The sequence below is a fragment of the Castor canadensis genome, chromosome 3 (assembly GCF_047511655.1).
Source record: "Castor canadensis chromosome 3, mCasCan1.hap1v2, whole genome shotgun sequence".
Classification (NCBI taxonomy): Eukaryota; Metazoa; Chordata; class Mammalia; order Rodentia; family Castoridae; genus Castor; species Castor canadensis.
In genome coordinates, this window is record NC_133388.1 from 180,093,979 (window position 1) to 180,113,490 (window position 19,512).

The window sequence follows — 19,512 nt, forward strand, 5'->3', positions numbered from 1 at the left end:
CAAACATCGTGCATTAAAAATAAAAATATAAGAAAAAGCTGCAGAACTCATAGCGCCCTTATAAAGATATAGCCATCTTTTTAAAAATGAATCGCGTGGCTTTGGTTTCTTGGGAGCGTTCGTCTAACAAGGCGAATACTTAAGTCTGGCTTCGAAATGGCCTTTTTTCATATTTCTTCTAAAGCCCCCTAAACTGAGTAGAGTTCTTCCTGGGTTCCTTTTTGCCCCCTCTTTCTCCCGGTCCTTGCCAAGAAACACTTTCTAATGACTTAAAACTAACAGTAGGTGGCGCTGTTTAGGAAAAAATAAGTGAGTTTTCAAATTTGCTTGGTCTTTGGAGAGTCTGCTGACATTGTAATAGGGTAAAACATTAGTTTCCTTTTTCTTCCTATCTTTTTTTTTCTTTTTTCTTTCTTTCGCTTCCAAGATTCCTCTGAGGTGTGGACTTCTTTCGAATTCGACAAGGTCTTGATAACTTGGTTATGGTCTATGATTATGGCTAAATACAAATTTGGTTAATAATGAACAAGTCAGACAAATAGAAAAGTAGAATAAACTGGGAATGATGCTTTCAGCGCTGTTGGGCAGGATGCGGTTTTGGGGGTGTGATTCGGAGTCAAGAATTTTACTAAAATACCAGGTAGTTAGCCAACTACCTTAGGACTGGACCTGCAAAGTACTGAGTATTTTGTGGCCTACCCTCCCAACCCCCTATCCCGCAGGGTTTCACCTCTGGGAAGCATTACCTTGGCCAGATGACTTCACACTGCTCTGGGGAGACCCACTTACTCATTTCCCCAACAAACCTTGGCTTCAGCCTTTGTTTGAACTCTGCCCTGAGGTGGTTCAACTGTGAAGAGACTGGCTTAAATTTCAGAGTACAATTTCATCTTCCTTAATCAGACTGGTGCTTCCTGACTTTTCAGGGTTTGGGCAGCTTTCAAATGGTAAATTATGATTTAAAATATATTGTCTAGGGCTGGCAGAATGGCTCAAATGGTAGAGCCGCCTGCCTAGCAAGCGTGAGGCCCTGAGTTCAAACCCCGGTACCACTAAAAAATATGTATCTTTATATAGGTAGATAATCTAACTTCTATACTGTGACACAGAATGCACAAGAAACTGATTTAGAGGTAGGGTAAAAATTGTGGGGTGTCATGTGCCCAGGGGACACTTAACTGTGAATATTATGCATAATGTAGAGTGCTAACTATCGTTAGCAGCATTAAACTGTTTCTATGCAAACAGTTCAAGCAATGAGAACAATAAGTAAAACTGAGTTTCTTGCCTGGAGTCCGTGGCTCATAGCTACACCTGTAATCCTAAACAGAGAACAGAAGGATTTCGGTTTAAAGCCAGCCAGGTCTCTCGGTTGGAGAGACTGAGACCGTATCTTGAAAAACCCATCACACACAAAAAAAGTACTGGTGGAGTGGCACAAGATGTAGGCCCTGAGTTCAAACTCTAGTACTGAAGGAAAAAAAAACTTAAATTCAAATCCCATCTTTAATGTTTATTGTTTATGGGATCCCTGGAAGCATATTTGAACTCTCTAAGCCTTCATTTTCTAGTTGGTAAGTTTAGGAAACAAAATACTCAGGAAAGTAGCATTGTTTTCTATTTTTTGCACCTTTTTACTGTACAGCTTTATAAAAGATAGCTGTATTCTTGTATCTGCTTCTCATTCAAATGTTTTGATTGAAGTACATAAAAAGATGCTGGCCTTTTTAATAGTCTTTTTAGATATTCTTCCTTGATAGAACATCAAAACGTGGTAAGTTGTAGTGTTGAATCTAAAACAATATGGCCAAATAAATAAATAATAAATAAATAAAACAAGATGGCCAGGAGCCAGCAGCTCAAGCCTGTAATCCTAGCTACTTGGGAGGATAAGATCAGGAGGATCTTGGTTTGAGGTCAGTCCCAAGAAATAGTTCAGGAGACCCGATCTTGAAAATACCCAACACAAAAAGGGCTGACAGAATGACTCAAGTGGTAAAGAACCTGCCCAGCAAACATGAGGCCCAGTGTTCAAAGAAAAAAAATGGTCATTGAGAGAAAAATACTTAACAGATCAAAATAGCCCACCAAGGTCATGGAATGTCACAAGATGTTTTTGAGCCTCCCACCTACCTAAGGTAGGTCAACATGAGTTCCTGAATCAATAGATCTTTAACTTAACAAAACAAAGACCCTGGCCTGTAAACCATACCCCAGGGGATTCCCTGGAAGCCCATCCAATAATAATTTGTATGTTGTAAATCTGTAGGCCTACTCTAGTCTAGTGACCTTCACTTTGACTTCAGCCTTGTGGGCTGGTCCTGGGGTGGGGGGCACTTAACAAAACCCCTTTTCACTTCAGTAAAAACCTGTGCTTTGGACTGGAGGCATGGCTCAAGTGGTAGAGTGCCTGCTTTCCATGTAAGAAGTCCTGACTCCAGTCCCTCCCCTCCAAGAAAATTAAAGACCAGGAAAAATTTAAAGTTTAGTCAGGGGCTGGGGACATGGCTCACGTGGTAGAGCACCTGACTTATAAGTGCAAACCCCTAAGTTTAAACCCCAGCAACACCAAAAAAAAATTTTAAGCTTAGTCAGGCAGGAGCCCGTGGCTCATTCCTGTAATCCTAGCTACTCAGGAGACAGATCAGCACCAGGTAAATAGTTCTGAGACCCTATTTCAAAAAAAAAAAAAAATCATAGCTGGGCGCCAGTGGCTCATTCCTGTAATCCTAGTTACCCAGGAAGCAGAGATCAGGAGGATCTCAGTTAGAAGCCAGCTGGGGCAAAATAGTTCAGGGAGACCCCATCTCCAAGCAGTAAGGGTGCTTGCCTAGCATGAGGCCCTGGGTTCAAATCCCACTGCTGCCCAAAAAAAAAAACTTGTGCTAAGGTAAAAATAATTGTTTAATTGTTCTCATTCTCACTCTTCTAAAGACCCTCTTTCAATCTATTGAAAGTATTGAAAGTGTCTTCCCTTCCTAATAAACTTTACTATCACTTTCACTCCCCCCTCACCCCCTTGCTTACATTCTTCTCTCACAGGTACATAGCTGTGCTGGCTTTCTGGAACACATTTCATTTTCGGTATTTTTTTTTAAAAAATCACAATCATTAATATCGCCACCAATCTCATTCAATAAGTCTTTAAATATTAGAAGTTATCACATCCATCATAGCAAACACAGTTATTCCAATATTCCAGTTTTCTCTTGAAAGCTCAGTAGTTTCATTAGCAACAAATAATCTGAGTTGTTTTCAAGTTATGACAGGTTCAGTTCCTTCAATAGAAAACAACAAAAAAAGAAAGTCTTCCAAATACCCAAGTCTGAATAACATTAATTTGTTAGTTGTTCAAGCAACAAGTGATCAAGTAACAGTGATGCTCCAGGAAAAAAGTGGCCAAATCAACCCATGACTCATGAAAGCTTTTCCTCTGGAAAAAACATGGTAGCTTACTAAGTGTGTATCGGAAGTGTCTCTGTGTACACAGACTTTCCACTTAAGGACTGAAATTTAATTAAGTTAGTAACTGGCACTGTTTCATCTAGGATGTTCTTAAATGGAATTGGATTTTGATTTTTATTTTACTGTGAGCGAAATATGCTTACTTGATCAAACTCAGAATGGACTCAGAGATATCAAGGGCAGTGAGAGTGAGACTTTAACAACATTCCTGCAGGATTGGATATCTGCTAAGCAGGACACCCAAAGCATTACAACAGGCATTTTATCCCTAGTGCGCAGATCCCTCCCCTGGTTCCTCATTGGCTGAGTACCGCTGGGGTGTACAATCTTCCAGAAGTTGCCTAAGTTTTATTATTTCCCTTTGGGTTATTTTAAAATATGCCTCTCTTGGGATTGCTCAAATTTTAGACTCAGACTTAAGTCTCCAACTCCCTTTGTCTCTTTGTGGGGGAAGGCCTCCTTGTGATATGCGCTTTCTGGCAAGTAATAGTTTTTACCCATTTCCTGATTTCATGGTAGTTTACCCACCCCCCAGTTTAAGTTCCCTTATCAGTTGGCCCCTCCCCAAAGTCTTGTTTGTGACTTCCTGGGTGCATGGACTTTGTTACGTCCCCAAGCTGCTATGTAAGCAAGTTATCAGTAATTTTCTATTCAGGGTTAACTGCTTTGCCTTGAAGACAACCATCATTGACTTTATCTCCAACACCTGGAAGTGTTTGGGGGCCACTGGGTCCTGCTAAGGCACTAATGATTTACCCACCACTGTCCATACCATATCAACAACGTGAAAGATGGAAATAATGACTAAGCATTATTGCAAAAATAGTTTTGATCCTATGAAAGGTTCTTGGGTTTCCCCACAGATCTATATATTTTACTTTATAAATACTGGTTTGTATGTACTAAATGTAGAGGTGTATAATTCTGGATTTTTTAATTATTATTTCAAGAGGAATTTTGTCAAATGGCTGCACATAGAGAAGAGATCTAACTGTAGGAACAGGATTATCAGTAGCAATCTTGTCATATGAGACATGACTGTAGGAAACAGTCATGCATTTTATGACAAGAAGATTCAGAAAACATGACAGACATTGGGTAACTTTTATGTCTTGGATATGTACATGAGATTTAACACATATTCTATGACCCTAATACTGTATACCAGTGGGAATAAAAACACATCCTCTTTCAACTCCAAGGATGGTAAATGTCTTACGATTTTCATCTCAATAAAGAAGGGAAAGAATTGACCTGGAATTAAGTAATTTAGTTTTCTAGTCCCAGTTTAGATGATACAAAGGGATTTCCAGTATCACATATAAAACTAAACTACTTCTTGTGTTAATCCAAAGGCTGAACTCCCATTGCTCTACAAACTAATTCAGAAAATATTTTGAAGAGGGTATGTTAGTGGTGGTCTCCAGATTTGACAATATGAACCATGAGACAGGGTTACAATTTACCCATCTTTGATCATTTCAAATTAGATTCTGAGTATTATTTAAGATACTTTTTAAGATTACCAAAGTGCAAGGGAACAAAAATAAAAAATCACTGGAAACCCTTTATAAACTTCTCTCAATAGCCCTTTCTACAGATGAAGAAGCTAGCTTCACAATAGTCTATGACTTAGGTTGAGCCCTAAAAAGGTAGATATTGAAGAGTATGGGAAGTCAGTGATTATGGCTGATTGACAGCAGACTTCCCAGGATTTCACCATGTAGCCCAGGCTAGCCCTGCACTCTTCATCCTCCTGTCTCAGCCTCCTTCCTTGTGCTGAGATTACAAGGGTATACTACCAGTCACCAAGTCTGCCCTGTATTTCACTTTATTTATTTATGATTAGTTTTGTTTTGTTTGCAATACTGGAGTTTGAACTCAAGGCTTTGTGGTTGCTAGGCAGGAACTTGACTGCTTGACTAGCCATTTATTTTAAAAGAAAAAGAAACTGTATTTTAGAACTTTGCCTTAAATTAGTTACATGGGAACTTCACTTTTATAGTATTCACTATTTAAAGTTGAAGAATTATCTCCAAATTCATGTGTATTTCGGAAGTCATTCTACATAACCTAATGATATCTTTTTCTTTCTTTCTTTCTTTATTATTATTTTTTTAATTCATATGTGCATACAATGTCTGGGTCATTTCTCCCCCCTCCCCCACCCCCTCACTTACCTCCCACCCCCACCCCTCAATGCCCGGCAGAAACTATTTTACCCTTATCTCTAATTTTGTTGAAGAGAGAGTATAAGCAATAATAGGAAGGAACAAGGGTTTTTGCTAGTTGAGATAAGGATAGCTATACAGGGAGTTGACTCGCACTGATTTCCTGTGCATGTGTGTTACCTTCTAAGTTAACTCTTTTTGATCTAACCTTTTCTCTAGTTCCTGGTCCTCTTCTCCTATTGGCCTCAGATGCTTTAAAGTATCTGCTTTAGTTTCTCTGCGTTGAGGGCAACAAATGCTATCTGGTTTTTTAGGTGTCTTACCTATCCTCACCCCTCCCTTGTGTGCTCTCGCTTTTATCATGTGCTCATAGTCCAGTCCCCTTGTTGTGTTTGCCCTTGATCTAATGTCCACATATGAGGGAGAACATACGATTTTTGGTCTTTTGAGCCAGGCTAACCTCACTCAGAATGATGTTCTCCAATTCCATCCATTTACCAGCAAATGATAACATTTCGTTCTTCTTCATGGCTGCATAAAATTCCATTGTGTATAGATACCACATTTTCTTAATCCATTTGTCAGTGCTGGGGCATCTTGGCTGTTTCCATAACTTGGCTATTGTGAATAGTGCCGCAATAAACATGGGTGTGCAGGTGCCTCTGGAGTAACCTGTGTCACAGTCTTTTGGGTATATCCCCAAGAGTGGTATTGCTGGATCAAATGGTAGATCAATGTTTAGCTTTTTAAATAGCCTCCAAATTTTTTTCCAGAGTGGTTCCATTAAACATTTTCAGACCTAGATTACAGAAAAGAACAAAACTATCCTTGATTTAAATGCCAACAATTTGAAACTATTGCAGGAATGGGTGGGAAGGGGAAAAAGGAGAATGATGGAGGAGGTGAATTCAATTATGATATAGTGTAAGAACTTTTGTAAATGTACCCCCAGTACAACAATAATTAATTATCCTTTTTTTTTTCTTTTTTGTAGTGCTGTGGATCAAACCAAAGGCTTTACATATGCTGGGCAGGCGCTCTTCCATTGAGCTATACCCCAGCCAGTACAACAATAATTTAAAAAAAAAGAGGGCTGGAGGATTGTCTCAAGTGGTAGAGTGCCTGCCTAGCAAGCACAAGGCCCTGAGTTAAACTCCAGTACTGCCAAAAATAAAAAATTTTAAAAAGAGGGGGAAAAATGCCAACAACTTCTGTCAACAAGGGTTTGTACTTTTCATGACAAGTGAACAAAAGCAGAAAGTGCTATTCCAGGGGTAGTGACTCTGAAATATAATGGTCTTAATTGTTATGACTGAAGGGAAGATTTTTGAAAAGTATATATTTGTCTACAAGCAGTTAAGAATAGTTTTTTTTTTTTAGTTCACATCTTTTATTAATCCATCCACAATTACTTGTCTTCTGGTTTATTGAAGCAGTAAGTCACACAACACTTGCCACAGTAATGTCTGTCAAAGTGGCTAGCCATAAAAACTTCAGCACCACATTCATCTGAAGGACACTCATGACAAAGGCGACTAATCATTTGCCATTTTCATTGACCTTATAGTATTTCAGGACGGCCAACTTAACCTTCTTTCTCTTATGCTTATTCCTCTTGGGAGTGGTGTAAGACTTCTTCCTTTTCTTAGCACCACCACAAAGTCTTATCACAAGATGAAGGGTGGACTCCTTTGGGATGTTGTAGTCTGACAAAGTACATCCATCTTCCAGTTGCTTACCAGCAAAGATCAGTCTTTGCTGATCAGGAGGAATTCCTTCCTTATCTTGGATCTTGGCCTTGACGGGTTTTTTTACAGTACGCAAGGGTTCAACCTCTAGCGTGATCGTCTTCCCCATAGAGGTTTTTACAAAAATTTGTATCTTGGCTGTGGTTCCACCACAGATGGCAGACCGGAAAGCAAGGATAGTCTTTACTGTGGAAACTGATTAAGTATCTACGATATAGAAATAATCTTCCTTGATATAGCTAATATTTGAGTACTGTTCATTTCAGTGGGAGGGTGGATCTTGAATGTTCTCATCATGGATGTCAAATGTTTAAGGTGATGGAGGAGTTAGTTGGTTGGCTTGATTTGATCATTCCACACTGTATTTAAAAGTTATAACACTTCTTACCACGTAAATATTTGCAGTCATAATTTGTCAAGAAAAATAGTAAATAAAAATAACCTTCCTTAGAAATTATTTGACATTTCATCTTATTTATGTTTTAAAAACATGCTTAATTTATGGAAATGGATTTTTTTCTTATTACAAGGTCTAGTTGTTGAACTTTCCTTTTTTTGATAATCTGGAGAAATGTGACTGTGCTTCCAAGATTATTAATCTGCACTCATGCATACTAGTGTACTCCATGCAATTCATGACTTCATTTACTGGTTTTCTCTGAACCTGGTCATGGACAAATTAAAAATTCCCTATCCAGCTTTGATGATCTATCATGTTTCAGATGACTTGAAGGTGTCACCCCTGATGCCTCCTTGCTTTTGTGCATGCCCTTGCACAATCGCTTCTTGGAAGCAGATAGCACCTGTGACTGCTTCTACCAATAGGACACCATGAAGATGGCATACCTGTGTGATGGCATTGTTGCATTACTTAAGATTGCAGCACCTCCTTGCCCACATCTTTTTCTCTCTGGCTGGATTCTGGAGTTGGCGATCTCCACAACAGCTTCCAGGGGTTGAAAGGCCCTTATTGCTACAAGCACAGGGAAATGGATTTTACCAACAGCTTGAGTGACTCTTCAAGTAGATCCTCCCCAGGTGAGTATTCAGATGAGACCCCAACCAGTTGCCTTTGACTGCAGGCAATCTTACAGAGAACCCAGCAATGCTATAGCAGACTTCTAGACCACAGAAATGGTGAGATAAGTATGTACTTATTCAAGCCATTAAGTTGTTGTAACATTGTTACACATTAATAGATATCTGGTACAGACCATTAAATCTCAAGCTGTTAAGTAAAAAAAAAAAGAAAAATCCTATCCAGGAGAAAATATTATAGTTTTTTAAAAGACCATTAAATCTTAAATTTTCTTAATGATTTAGAAACTACAACATATACATAAAGTTTAAAAAGAAGGTAGAAGGGGGAAAAACTAAGTAAACCTTTATTTTATCTAATGATGTACACTCATTTTATTTCAATGCATCAACTTGGAAGAAAAGGAATGTCAAATTAAAGGGATCTTGGCCATTGTGGAGAAAGCTGGGAATGTAAGATTTTTCAAGAGTTCATTACCTCTCCCTTGCACCAGGTACTGACACACCTGATTTTATTTGCTATCTTTAGAGGAACAGGAAAATCCAAATTCAAGTTTTCAGGTTAGAAGACCTACCTTTAAACGCTGGTGCCGGAAATTCTTAGAAGGAAAAGCTTGGACCAATTCTGTGAAGTGAGACTTCCTACTTGTCTTCAAGAGAGGTGTTAGGTCCAAGACCCAATTAATACAATTACCATTCCCATGGCACCTGAGAACCAGCATTGCCAGCCATCTGTCCTACAAATACCATTAAGAAGTGTGACTCCACACATTAGTCACTTCCTGATTACTCTGTTAACCTAGTTGAAAGTACTTGAGGATGAAAGCTTTTCAAAGGAATTACACTTCCCTGAATTACAGAAGTGATCTCTCCTATAAAATTTTCTATTTATTATTTTAAAATTTCAACCTTCAACCCAGAACAGTATGGATCTGAGGACTTAGCGTGGTCATATTATGCTGAAGCAAAAAACTGGGACCTTTTTGAATTTTGTTTCTGACTCATCTCTTGGAAACAGAGCCTGCTGTTTGTTCACAACAAATCTGTCAGGCTTCTAATTAGGCAATTTAGGAAATAGCTTCATTGTTTGTTTTGAAAAGCCAGGTGGTTTCTAGAATCAAAGGTGAAAAAGAAATGTAAAACTGTGTTTTTCAAAGTGGTCAGAGGGTGGCCTCCAGAGCAATCACTTGGCTGCTTTTAAAAATACAGATTCTGTGTTGGAGCCCCAGGTCCAATTCACAATTTATAGTGTGGGTTCTGGGAATAAGCCTATTTGGAAAGTTTCCCGAGGTGGTTGGTTCTTAGGCACTTTGAAATTTGGCAACTTAGGTTTTAGTGATGCTGTAGATGAAAAAATAGGTTTCCTGTTTTGTTTTTTTTTTTAAACACATGGCCCTTTATAATTACAGTTTTTGTCCTCAGCACTATTTGAACATTTTTTTTCTCAAAATGCCATTGTAAATTCCAAAAAATTTCTGTTTAGTGACCTTATGCTTGTCTCCAGGTGAGTTAATACCAAGTATAAACATGGGAGCTATAGGCCAGAACTACTGTTTTTGGCACCCCTGCACTTAACTGTCTCTGTGGTCTTGAGAAAATTACTTAATCTAAGCCTCTGTTTCTGTATGTAAAATTGATCTGAAAGTAAAAGCGTACCTTAGAAGTTCATTGTGGAGAATAAGTAATCCTATGAAGGTTCTGATAAGTATGAAAAAAATGGTAGCCATAATTATTGATGTTGTTGAACACACTGGGAGGTTGAAAAATGACAAGTTCCCTTGTCCTTAAGAACTTGAATTTGCTCCTCAGCTGCAATGGAGATGTTTAATTTCTGTTCTGGTAGGCTTCCTGTCACTGTATATTTTTAGATTATGCTCAGAATTAAAAAACATTCAAAGCTGGTGAAGTCTTCTTGAAGACTGCAGATTTGATTCTCAACTCCTAAAGCAAATCTTTTTAAAGTACTAATTGACTTCCAGCAGTAAGTGTATATAGTACAGCAGAAATTTGCTACATTAATATTTGCCAAATCTCCCTAATTTATAGGAAGCTCCGTGTTTAAAAAGCCTTAAAAGCCAAGTTAAAATTCTCCTCTGAAAGAGTTTGCTATTTTGAAAGCCCCCTCCTAAATTCATGCTGAAATTGGATTGTCATTGTAACAGCATTGAGAGATGGGACCTTTGAGAGGTGATTAGGTCAGAAGGTGTCTGCTCTCAGGAATGGATTAATGTCATTATTTCCAGAGCAGATTAGCTATCTTTGGAGTGGGTTCCTGATAAAAAGGATGGATTTTCTGTCTGTTTCTTGTGTGCTTGCTTGCCCTTCCACCATGCGATAACAAAGCAAGATAATGCTTACCCTTGACAAATGAAGGCATACCATGTCACAGCTTCCCTGCCTCCAAAACCATGAACCCAATAAACTTCTATTGCTTATACCTGGTCCTACTGCAAAGCCAAGTTATTTTGGGCAAGCAATTTGATCCAAATTCAAGATTCTTCGTGTGCAAAATGGGTGTGATGATATCAAGTTTATCTTCTCATAGCCTTGTTAGGAGGATCAAATAAACACAGGCAATAGTCACAGCAAATGTTTCTTACTGTTATTTCACAGCCTCTTACTTCCTTTTTTTAAAAAATTACATTTCTTTCAGTTGTTTTGTGAAAAGAAGTAGCGTAAATCCAATCTGGCTAATCTTGAAATATTCAACCACACTCTAGCATTAGGTCGGTATACAGATAGATATTAGGTAACCAATCACTAATTTTTCATGAATTTATTTAGCAATATTTATAAATATATATTATCTTTAAGGTTTGTATCAGCTATCATTAGGAACACAAAAGGAAATAGCACATTTCCCTTTGATATTAGAAAAATCCTAGTTATAAGAATTTATTTAGTTAAGAGACAGAGTTGGGGTATTTGAGAAAATACCACTTACCAGCAGTAAAGAAGTAGTACAGAAAGAATTTGCTTTATTAATATTTACAAAGTCTACTTGAATTATTAGGAGTCTTTTAGCCTTTTTTTTGGCAGCACGGGGGTTTGAACTCAGGGCTTCACACTTGCCAGGCACATGCACTTACCGTTCATGCCACACACCCCAGCCCTAAACAATGGTTTTCTACCAGTTCATCGCAATGTAGAATTCTGATGCAGGCATTGGCATCTTAGCATCGCTGTATGAAGAGGAGGTCTCTGCTTTTACCAGAAAGGGGGGGAAAATTGGAGAATAAAACCAGCAACCATCTATTTCTGTCTTTTCTTTCTCCTTCCTTCCTTTTTATTATTTTTTAATTCAGTGCTCAGAACCGAGCCCGGGGCCTTATGCATGCTCGTCTAGTGTCCCATCAATCACTCAGCACCTTACCACGGAGCTACATCCTCAGTCCTTGCTTTTTAACGACAAGGCCTCCATATATGGCTGGCCTAGGCTGGCCTCAAACTTATGAATCATCTGCCTCTTCCTCCTTGTGCTGGAATTACAGGAGTACAGCACCACACTCAACACACCCTACCATTTCCTCACTGACCTCTAAGAGTTAGACAGCAATACTTGAGGATGATCAGATATTTACTTAAAAACCTGCTTTTTTTTTTTTCCAGTCAGTTTGTTGAAAATCTTACAACTTATTTACAGGAGGAAATGATGCGTCCTATCTGTTAAGTGTTAGGTAGCAGTTAGTCTTGAGCAACGGGGGTATGCAAGCAATAGAGGATTCTTCAAGGTGTCTGAGAGAAAAACACTTAAACAACCCTGTTAAGATTGGAATAGCCACTAAGGTCTTAGTGTCACAAGATGTTTTTGAGTCACCCACCCCAAGGTGCATCAACATCAGTTCCTGAAACCATAGATCTTTTACTTAACAAAACAAAGGCCCAGGTCAATAAATCATACCCAGGGGGTCAGGTAGACCCAATAATAGTTGGTACATTATAACTTTGTAGGTGACCTGAGGAGGGACTCAGTGTTCCTAGTCACTTCTCCCACAACAAAAATTGATGCCCAGGTAAAAATAATTGCATTTTCATTCTCTCTTTGCAGACGACCCACTTGCAATCTATTGGAAGTATATTCCTTTTTAAAAATACTTTTCCCCTGGTACAAAGGTGACTTACACCTATAATCCTAGCTATTCAAGAGGCAGAGATCAGTTTGAAGCCAGCATGGGGAAACAGTTCATGAGATCCTATCTGGAAAAAACCACCAACAAAAAAGGGCTGGCAAAGTGGCTTACAGTGTAGGCCCTGAGTTCAAGCCCTAGTAAAAAAAAAACAATAATGTGTATTTTTTATTAGTTGTACAGGGGGGATTCATTGTGACAGTTCTGTACAATATGTATGTTGTACCTTGGTTAGGATTGCCGCTACCATCTCTCTCCCTCACCCCAAAAGTGTATTATTTTCCTAATAAACTTTACCATCACTTTCACCATATTTCCTGTTTGCCTAAAGAAACACACAATCCTAAGTAGACAGCAATGCTTTCTGGTAATGTTTTTGGTAACACTAAGCATACATAGTTCACTGGAAACAGGGATAGAATCTGTCCTAGTGTTCAATTAATAGTTAGTACCTAGCATATTGCCTGGTATATGTAGAATGTGGAAGTGTAGATAGATGATAGATAGATAGATGACAGATAAGAAGTGAGAGTTATTTCAGAATATTCTTTTTTTTTTGTGATACTGGGATTTGAACTCAAGGTCTACACCTTGAACCACTCCACTAGCCCTTTTTTTTGTGATGGATTTTTTCAAGATCAGGTCTCACGAACTTTGCCTGGGCTGGCTTTGAACCACAAACCTCCTATCTCTGCCTCCTGAGTACCTAGGTTTACAGGCATGAGCCACCAGTGCCCAGCTATTTCAGAATATTCTTGAGCAATCACTGTCATGCCTTATTTTTATTTTGATATATGAAAGTTTAGTTATTTCAAAACTTCCACAATGACTGACCCAGTTAAGATTAGATTAGTTTTAGTGTGGTGCTGGTGGCTCAAGTTTGTAATCCTAGCTACTTGGGAGGCTGAAATCAAAGGTTTCAGACAAGCATGGGAAAATAGTTTTCCAAATCCCATCTCCAAAAATAATCAGGGCAAATGAACCAAAGGTGTGGCTCGAACAGTAGAGCGCCTGCTTTGCAAATGTCAAGCCTCAAGTTCAAACTCCAGTCCCACCAAATTTTTGAGAAACAAAAAGAAATCTAAACAACAAAAATACACAAGTTAAGAAAAAAACTAATAGAAATTTGGAAATGATGAGAAACATACACCAAATGAAAGCCAGGATAGCAATTTATTATCAGTTGTAATCTCATTCCATCACTTACACATTGTAGGCATCACTTACACGTTGTACTTTTTGATTTGTTACTCATCTTGTGAATTAGCAATATTCTTTCCTGTTTCATAGTCATCTAAATATGCAAATTGATCGTACTAAAATAAAGCAACAGCCGGTAGTGTTAATTAGGGTCCTGGTCCAGGGACTTATGTACTCCCTGGCTTTGCCACCCACCATCTCCAGACCCAGTTAGAGACATGAGTGGTGATGAAGCAAGTAAGGAATTTGCTTATTCAATGTGGACCTCGTGGCGGGAGAAGCATCCTGGAGCCTGTGTTCTGAAAACTGACAAGATCTAAAAGATTACAAAAGGGAGGAACTCAGGAAGGGGACAAGAGGTATATACAGTGCAGCTGCCTTGGAGAAGTTGGAGTCTGATTGATCACTGTATCAGATATGTTTCTACATGGTCCTGCTGACTTGTTATTGCTTGAGGGGGCAATTTGTTTCTTATTCATTTATTTACTCAGGGCCTCATGCTTGCTAGGCAGGTGCTCTACCAGTTGAGCCACTCTCCCAGGCCTTTTTTGTGTTGGGTATTTTTGAGATAAGGTCTTGTGAACTGAGATCCTCCTCATCTCTGCCTTGTGAGTAGCTAGGATTACAGGCGTGTGAGCCACTGGGCCTGGCAGCATTTTGTTTCTTGTCATGAGATAATTATTGTGGCTGGCAGCAACTTCAGTTCCTGTCATGGAGTATTAGCTCCCACTTGGGCAGCAGCCTTGGTTCCTATCAAGGGGTAATGTGATAGAGGACTAACAATTCTTGAAATCTTATATATTTATTTATTTGATGGGACTGGAGTTTGAACTCAGGGCTTCATACTTGCAAAGCCAGGTGCTCTACTGCTTGAGCCCCATCACCAGTCCATTTTGCTCTAATTATTATTGTTACTGTTTTTGTTTTTTAGAAATGGGTCTCATGAACTATTTTCTTGTGCTGGTCTCCAACTGCAATCCTCCTGATCTCAGCTTCCCAAATAGCTAATATTGCAGGCATCAATCACTAACCTAGCTGTCTTGAAATATTGAATGTTAGGTCCCTGGCATTCTTGGGGCGGGTGGAAGGTCCAGAGGCTAGCACCGAAACCAGATCCCCTGATTTATGACCATTTGCCAAACTCTCCTGCTTGTTTCCCTGCTTGCAAAATCTCAGAAACTTCCAGTTTCTCTACTAGCCAGGCATGTCAACCCGTTCCATCTGGTGATCACAGATAATTGGAGACCAGAGACTCTCTCCCTCCCCCATGGCTTGCCCCTTCCTATAAAGCCCATTACCCAATTCACCCAAGTCGCTGCTCCCTGATCTCAGGGGGACAGCCCAGCAGTCTGTAATAAATCTTTCTTTTCTTATCTTAGTGTCTTCAGCCACAGAGGGATGAGAAAGATTAGGTCTAATCAACCTTGTATTACCAGTTTTTAGACAGCTACTCCTTAAATGATTGACATGTCTATATGGTATAGGTGAACAGGAATCTGACCCAAAGTTTAAGGTAGCAAAGGAGACTGCTGCAGGCCCAACTGAAGCCCAGTCTAAACAAATCAGCCTTTAAGTCTCTGTTACAATAGAATTATAAGATTTTAAAAATGAATCTAAATTAATATCTAGCTATTTTTTGAAACGTCTTATAGATTTTTTGGGGTTTTTTTTTTTTTTTTTTGTGGTACTGGTGCTTGAACTCAGGGCCTACACCTTCAGCCACTCCACCAGCCCTTTTCACAAAAAAAGTTTTTTGAGATAGGGTCTCAAGAGCTACTTGCCTGGGTTGGCTTCAAGCTGTGACCCTCCCGATCTCTGCCTCCTGGGCAGCTGGGATTTTGCAGATGTGAGTTGCTGATGCCCAGCTTTTAAGATTAGGTTTTTTTTTTTTTTGAAGGTACTGGGGTTTGAACACAGGGCTTAGTGCTTTCTAGGAGGGCACTGTACACCAGCACATTTCACCTATCTCGATATGCTGTGTTTTTGTTTCTCTTTAGTTAAGTGTTTATTTTGATTTACCTTAAGACTTTCTCTTTGACCCTGAATTATTGAAAAGTATGTTATTCAGCTCCCTCATGACTGGCAATATTCTTGCCTTTCTGTTGTCAATTTCTAGGCTGATTTCATTGTCATCAGAAAACACATTCAATACTATTTTAATTCTTTTAAATTTTTTGAGACTTGTTTTATTGTCCATTCTGTATGTTCCGTGGCATTTAAAAAGAATATATTCTGCTCTTGTAAAATGCAGTGCACTACAACTTTTGGTTAGATTTCATCAGTAAAGTGTACAATTATTTTACTGGCTTTCTGTCTAGTTGAGAGAGAAGTACTAAAGTTTTTAGTTATCATTGTGAATTTGCCTTTCTCCTTTCAGTTGTCAGTTTGTCTTCACAGAGTAGTTCCAATTGTTTGTTACAGGCACATTTAGGATCACTATTTTTTCTTGGTGGATGGATATTTATCATTATATAATGCTCCTCTCAGTGTTTGGAAATGCTCACTGCTCTACTTTGGGTGGTGTTAATATAGCCACTCAGCTTTCTTCTCATATTTGCATGATATCTCTTTTCCATGTTTTTACTTCCAACATGCCTACCATTGTATTTGAAATTACTTTCTTGGACTGAATATATTTGCTCTTCTTTATATCCCATTGTGTATCTGTGACTTTTAATTGGTATATGTAGAACATTTACATTTAATGTTATTTTGTTCTGCCTTAAAACTGCCATTTTACCTGTTCTTTTCTGCCTTTTTAATTTTCTTGCCTATTTTTTTCTGTTCCTTTCTTATTCTGTTGTCACTGCTTTAACAGAACACAACAGATTGGGTAATTTCAAAAGAAAAGAAATCTATTAATTAATTAAGTAATTTTTACAATTCTCAAGGTCCAGAAATCCAGTCTCCGAGTGGCACATCAGGGGGGGTTTTCTGGCTGAGTAATAACATAGTGGAGGGTGTCACAAGGCAAGTGACTGCACATGAGAGAGGAAAAGGGGACCAGATTCTCTTTTTAATAACTACCCCACTGGGGTAATAGCTAAACCACTCTTATAGCAGCAAGAGTATTGCATTCATGGCAGTGGAGCCCTCACAACCTCAACACGTCTTATTAAGTTCCACCTTTTAATACAATGGCAATTAAACTTCAAGACGAATTCTGTTTTGTTTTTAGTCTTTATCATATATATGTATACATACACACACACATATGTATAACACAAGAGTATAACCTTGTATTGTACATCTATTACATTGTATACCTAAATAATAACACAGACAACTGGTGTTGAGATTTCATCAGCTTGAGGGAAATGCAGAAACTTCACTTTAGTGCTTTTGTTTTTTTTGGCAGCCCTGGAGTTTGAACTCAGGGCCTCATGCTTGCTAGGCTGGTTCTCTTACTGCCTGAGCCACTCTCCCAATCCTTTTTTGTGATGAGGTTTTTTGAGAAAAGGCCTCTTGGACTATTTGCCCAGGGCTGACTTTGAACCTTGATCTTCTGATCTCTGCCTCCTGAGTAGCTAGGATTATAGGTGTGAGCCACTGATGCCTAGCACGGTATTTTTAACCCCCATCATTTATATTATCTTAAAATTTTCTTTTCCATACTGGAACCATATTACATATAGTACTTTTGTGTCCAGTATCAAACATACTTTAGAAAACTCAAGCACAAAAAGAAAATGCATTGTGTTTGATCACATGTTTATTCTTTCTGTTGTTCTTTCTTCCTTTGTGATATCACAGTTATTTCTTTTATCTGTTTCTGTCTGTGTAGAGAACATCACAATGACCTTTTATTAGGGTAGGTCTGCTTGGTGACAAACTCTCTTCATTTTCCTTTGTCTGAGAAATACCTTCATTTTCTTTCCTTCTTGAGGAATATTTATAAGAATGTAAGACAGTCATAAGAATTAGTTGACAGATCTTTTCTATCAGTACTTAAAAAATGTTCTGGCTTTTATAGCATCTACTGAGATTGCTGTCATTCCTATTATCTCAGTTACAGGTAAGGAGTCATTTCTCTGTTGTTGTTTCAAGATTTTTGTTTTGTCTTTAGTTTTCAAATGACTATAATGTATATTGGTGTGGATTTCTTTTAGATTGTCTTCTTGGGATTGTTTCAACTCCTTGAATCTGCCTATATACTTCTTATCTTTTCCAAATTTGAAATATTTTCAGCCATTAAGTGCTTTGTAACTTTACCCTCTTTCTCCTTTCATCCCAAGACTCCAGTGACACAGAATTAGATCTTTTATTGTTGTCACACAGGTTCCTATAGTAATTTTTTTTCAGGCTATTACTCTATTTTGCAGACTGGATAATTTCCATTGCTATATCCTCCATCTCATGGACTATTTCTTTTGCCCTAACATTCTATTGTATAATCTTTTCATTGAAGGTTTTATTCTGGTTACCATGTTTTCTAGTTCTAAAATTCCAATGTGTTTCTTCATTAAACCTTCTGTTTATTTTAGTTTAGTTTATATTTTATTTTATTTTGTCCTATTTTATTGTGATAAGAATATATCATAAGAATCTATAGATCACTGTGGGTATTATGGAAATTTGTGGATAATTTAACTCTAACTATATTGTCTCCCAATTTAGAAACATGAGATATTTCCATCATTTGTCTTGTTTAATGTCATTCATCAATGTTTATAGCTTTCATTATACCAGTCTTTCACCTTCTTTGTTAAGTTTGTTTGTAGGTACTTTATTCTTTTCAGTGCTATTTTGTGGTACTGGGGTTTGAGTTCAGGGCCTTGCATTCAGTAGGCAGTCTACCACTTGAGACACAGAATTTTCTGTTTATTCATGACAGTCTTGGTAGCTCATATACTTCTAGGAATTAATAGTTTTAGGTTATCTAGGATAGCACCATATAATTGCTCATCAAGGTTTCCTATGACTTTTTTAGTTCTATGGCAGTAGTGATAATGCTCTTTCAGTTTTGATTTTACTTATTTGAGTCAACTTTCTTTTTTCCCATGGTCTAGCTAAGGGTTGACAGCCTTGTTCATCTTTTCAAAAACTAACTCTTGCCGGGTGCCAGTGGCTAACGCCTATAATGCTAGCTACTCAGGAGGCAGAGATCAGGAGGATTGCAGTTTGAAGCCAGCCCAGGCAAATAGTTCGAGACTCTATGTTGAAAAACCCTTCACAAAAATAGGGCTGGTGGAGTGGTTCAAGGTGAAGACCTTGAGCTCAAGACCCAGCACCACAAAAAAAAAAAAGAAGGCTAACTGTTAAAGCCAGGCACCAGTGGCTCACACCTACAATCCTAGCTACTTGGGAAGCAGAGATCAGGAGGATCATGGTTCAAAGCCAGCCCAGGCAAATAGTTCCGGAGACCCTATCTCAAAAATACCCAACACCAAAAAAAGGGCTTAAGTGGAGTGACTTAAGTAGTATAACACTTGCCTAGCAAGTAAGAGACCATGAGTTCAAAACCCAGTACCACCAAAAAAAGTTAACTGTTAGTTTTATTAATCTTTAGATTTTTTTCTATTTTATTTCTGTGTTAATCCTTGTTAATTCTTTTCTTTTCTTTCTTTCTTTCTTTCTTTTTTTTTTTTGCTGGTAGTCCTGGGATTTGAACACAGGGCCTTGCACTTGCTAGATAGGCATTCTATCACTTGAGCCATACCCCAGCCCCTTTTTGCTTTAATTATTTTCCAGACAGGGCATTGCTCTTTTTGCCTGGGGCCAGCTTCAGTAAGGGAGTCTCCTACCTATGCCTTCCATGTAGCT

At 38.4% G+C, this 19,512-nt stretch overlaps 1 pseudogene; it reads right to left on the bottom strand.

Moving 5' to 3' along the window:
- Positions 1–6,902: 6,902 nt before the first annotated feature.
- Positions 6,903–11,518, bottom strand: LOC109677773 (ubiquitin-ribosomal protein eS31 fusion protein-like; annotated as a pseudogene).
- Between the last annotated feature and the right edge of the window lie 7,994 nt (positions 11,519–19,512).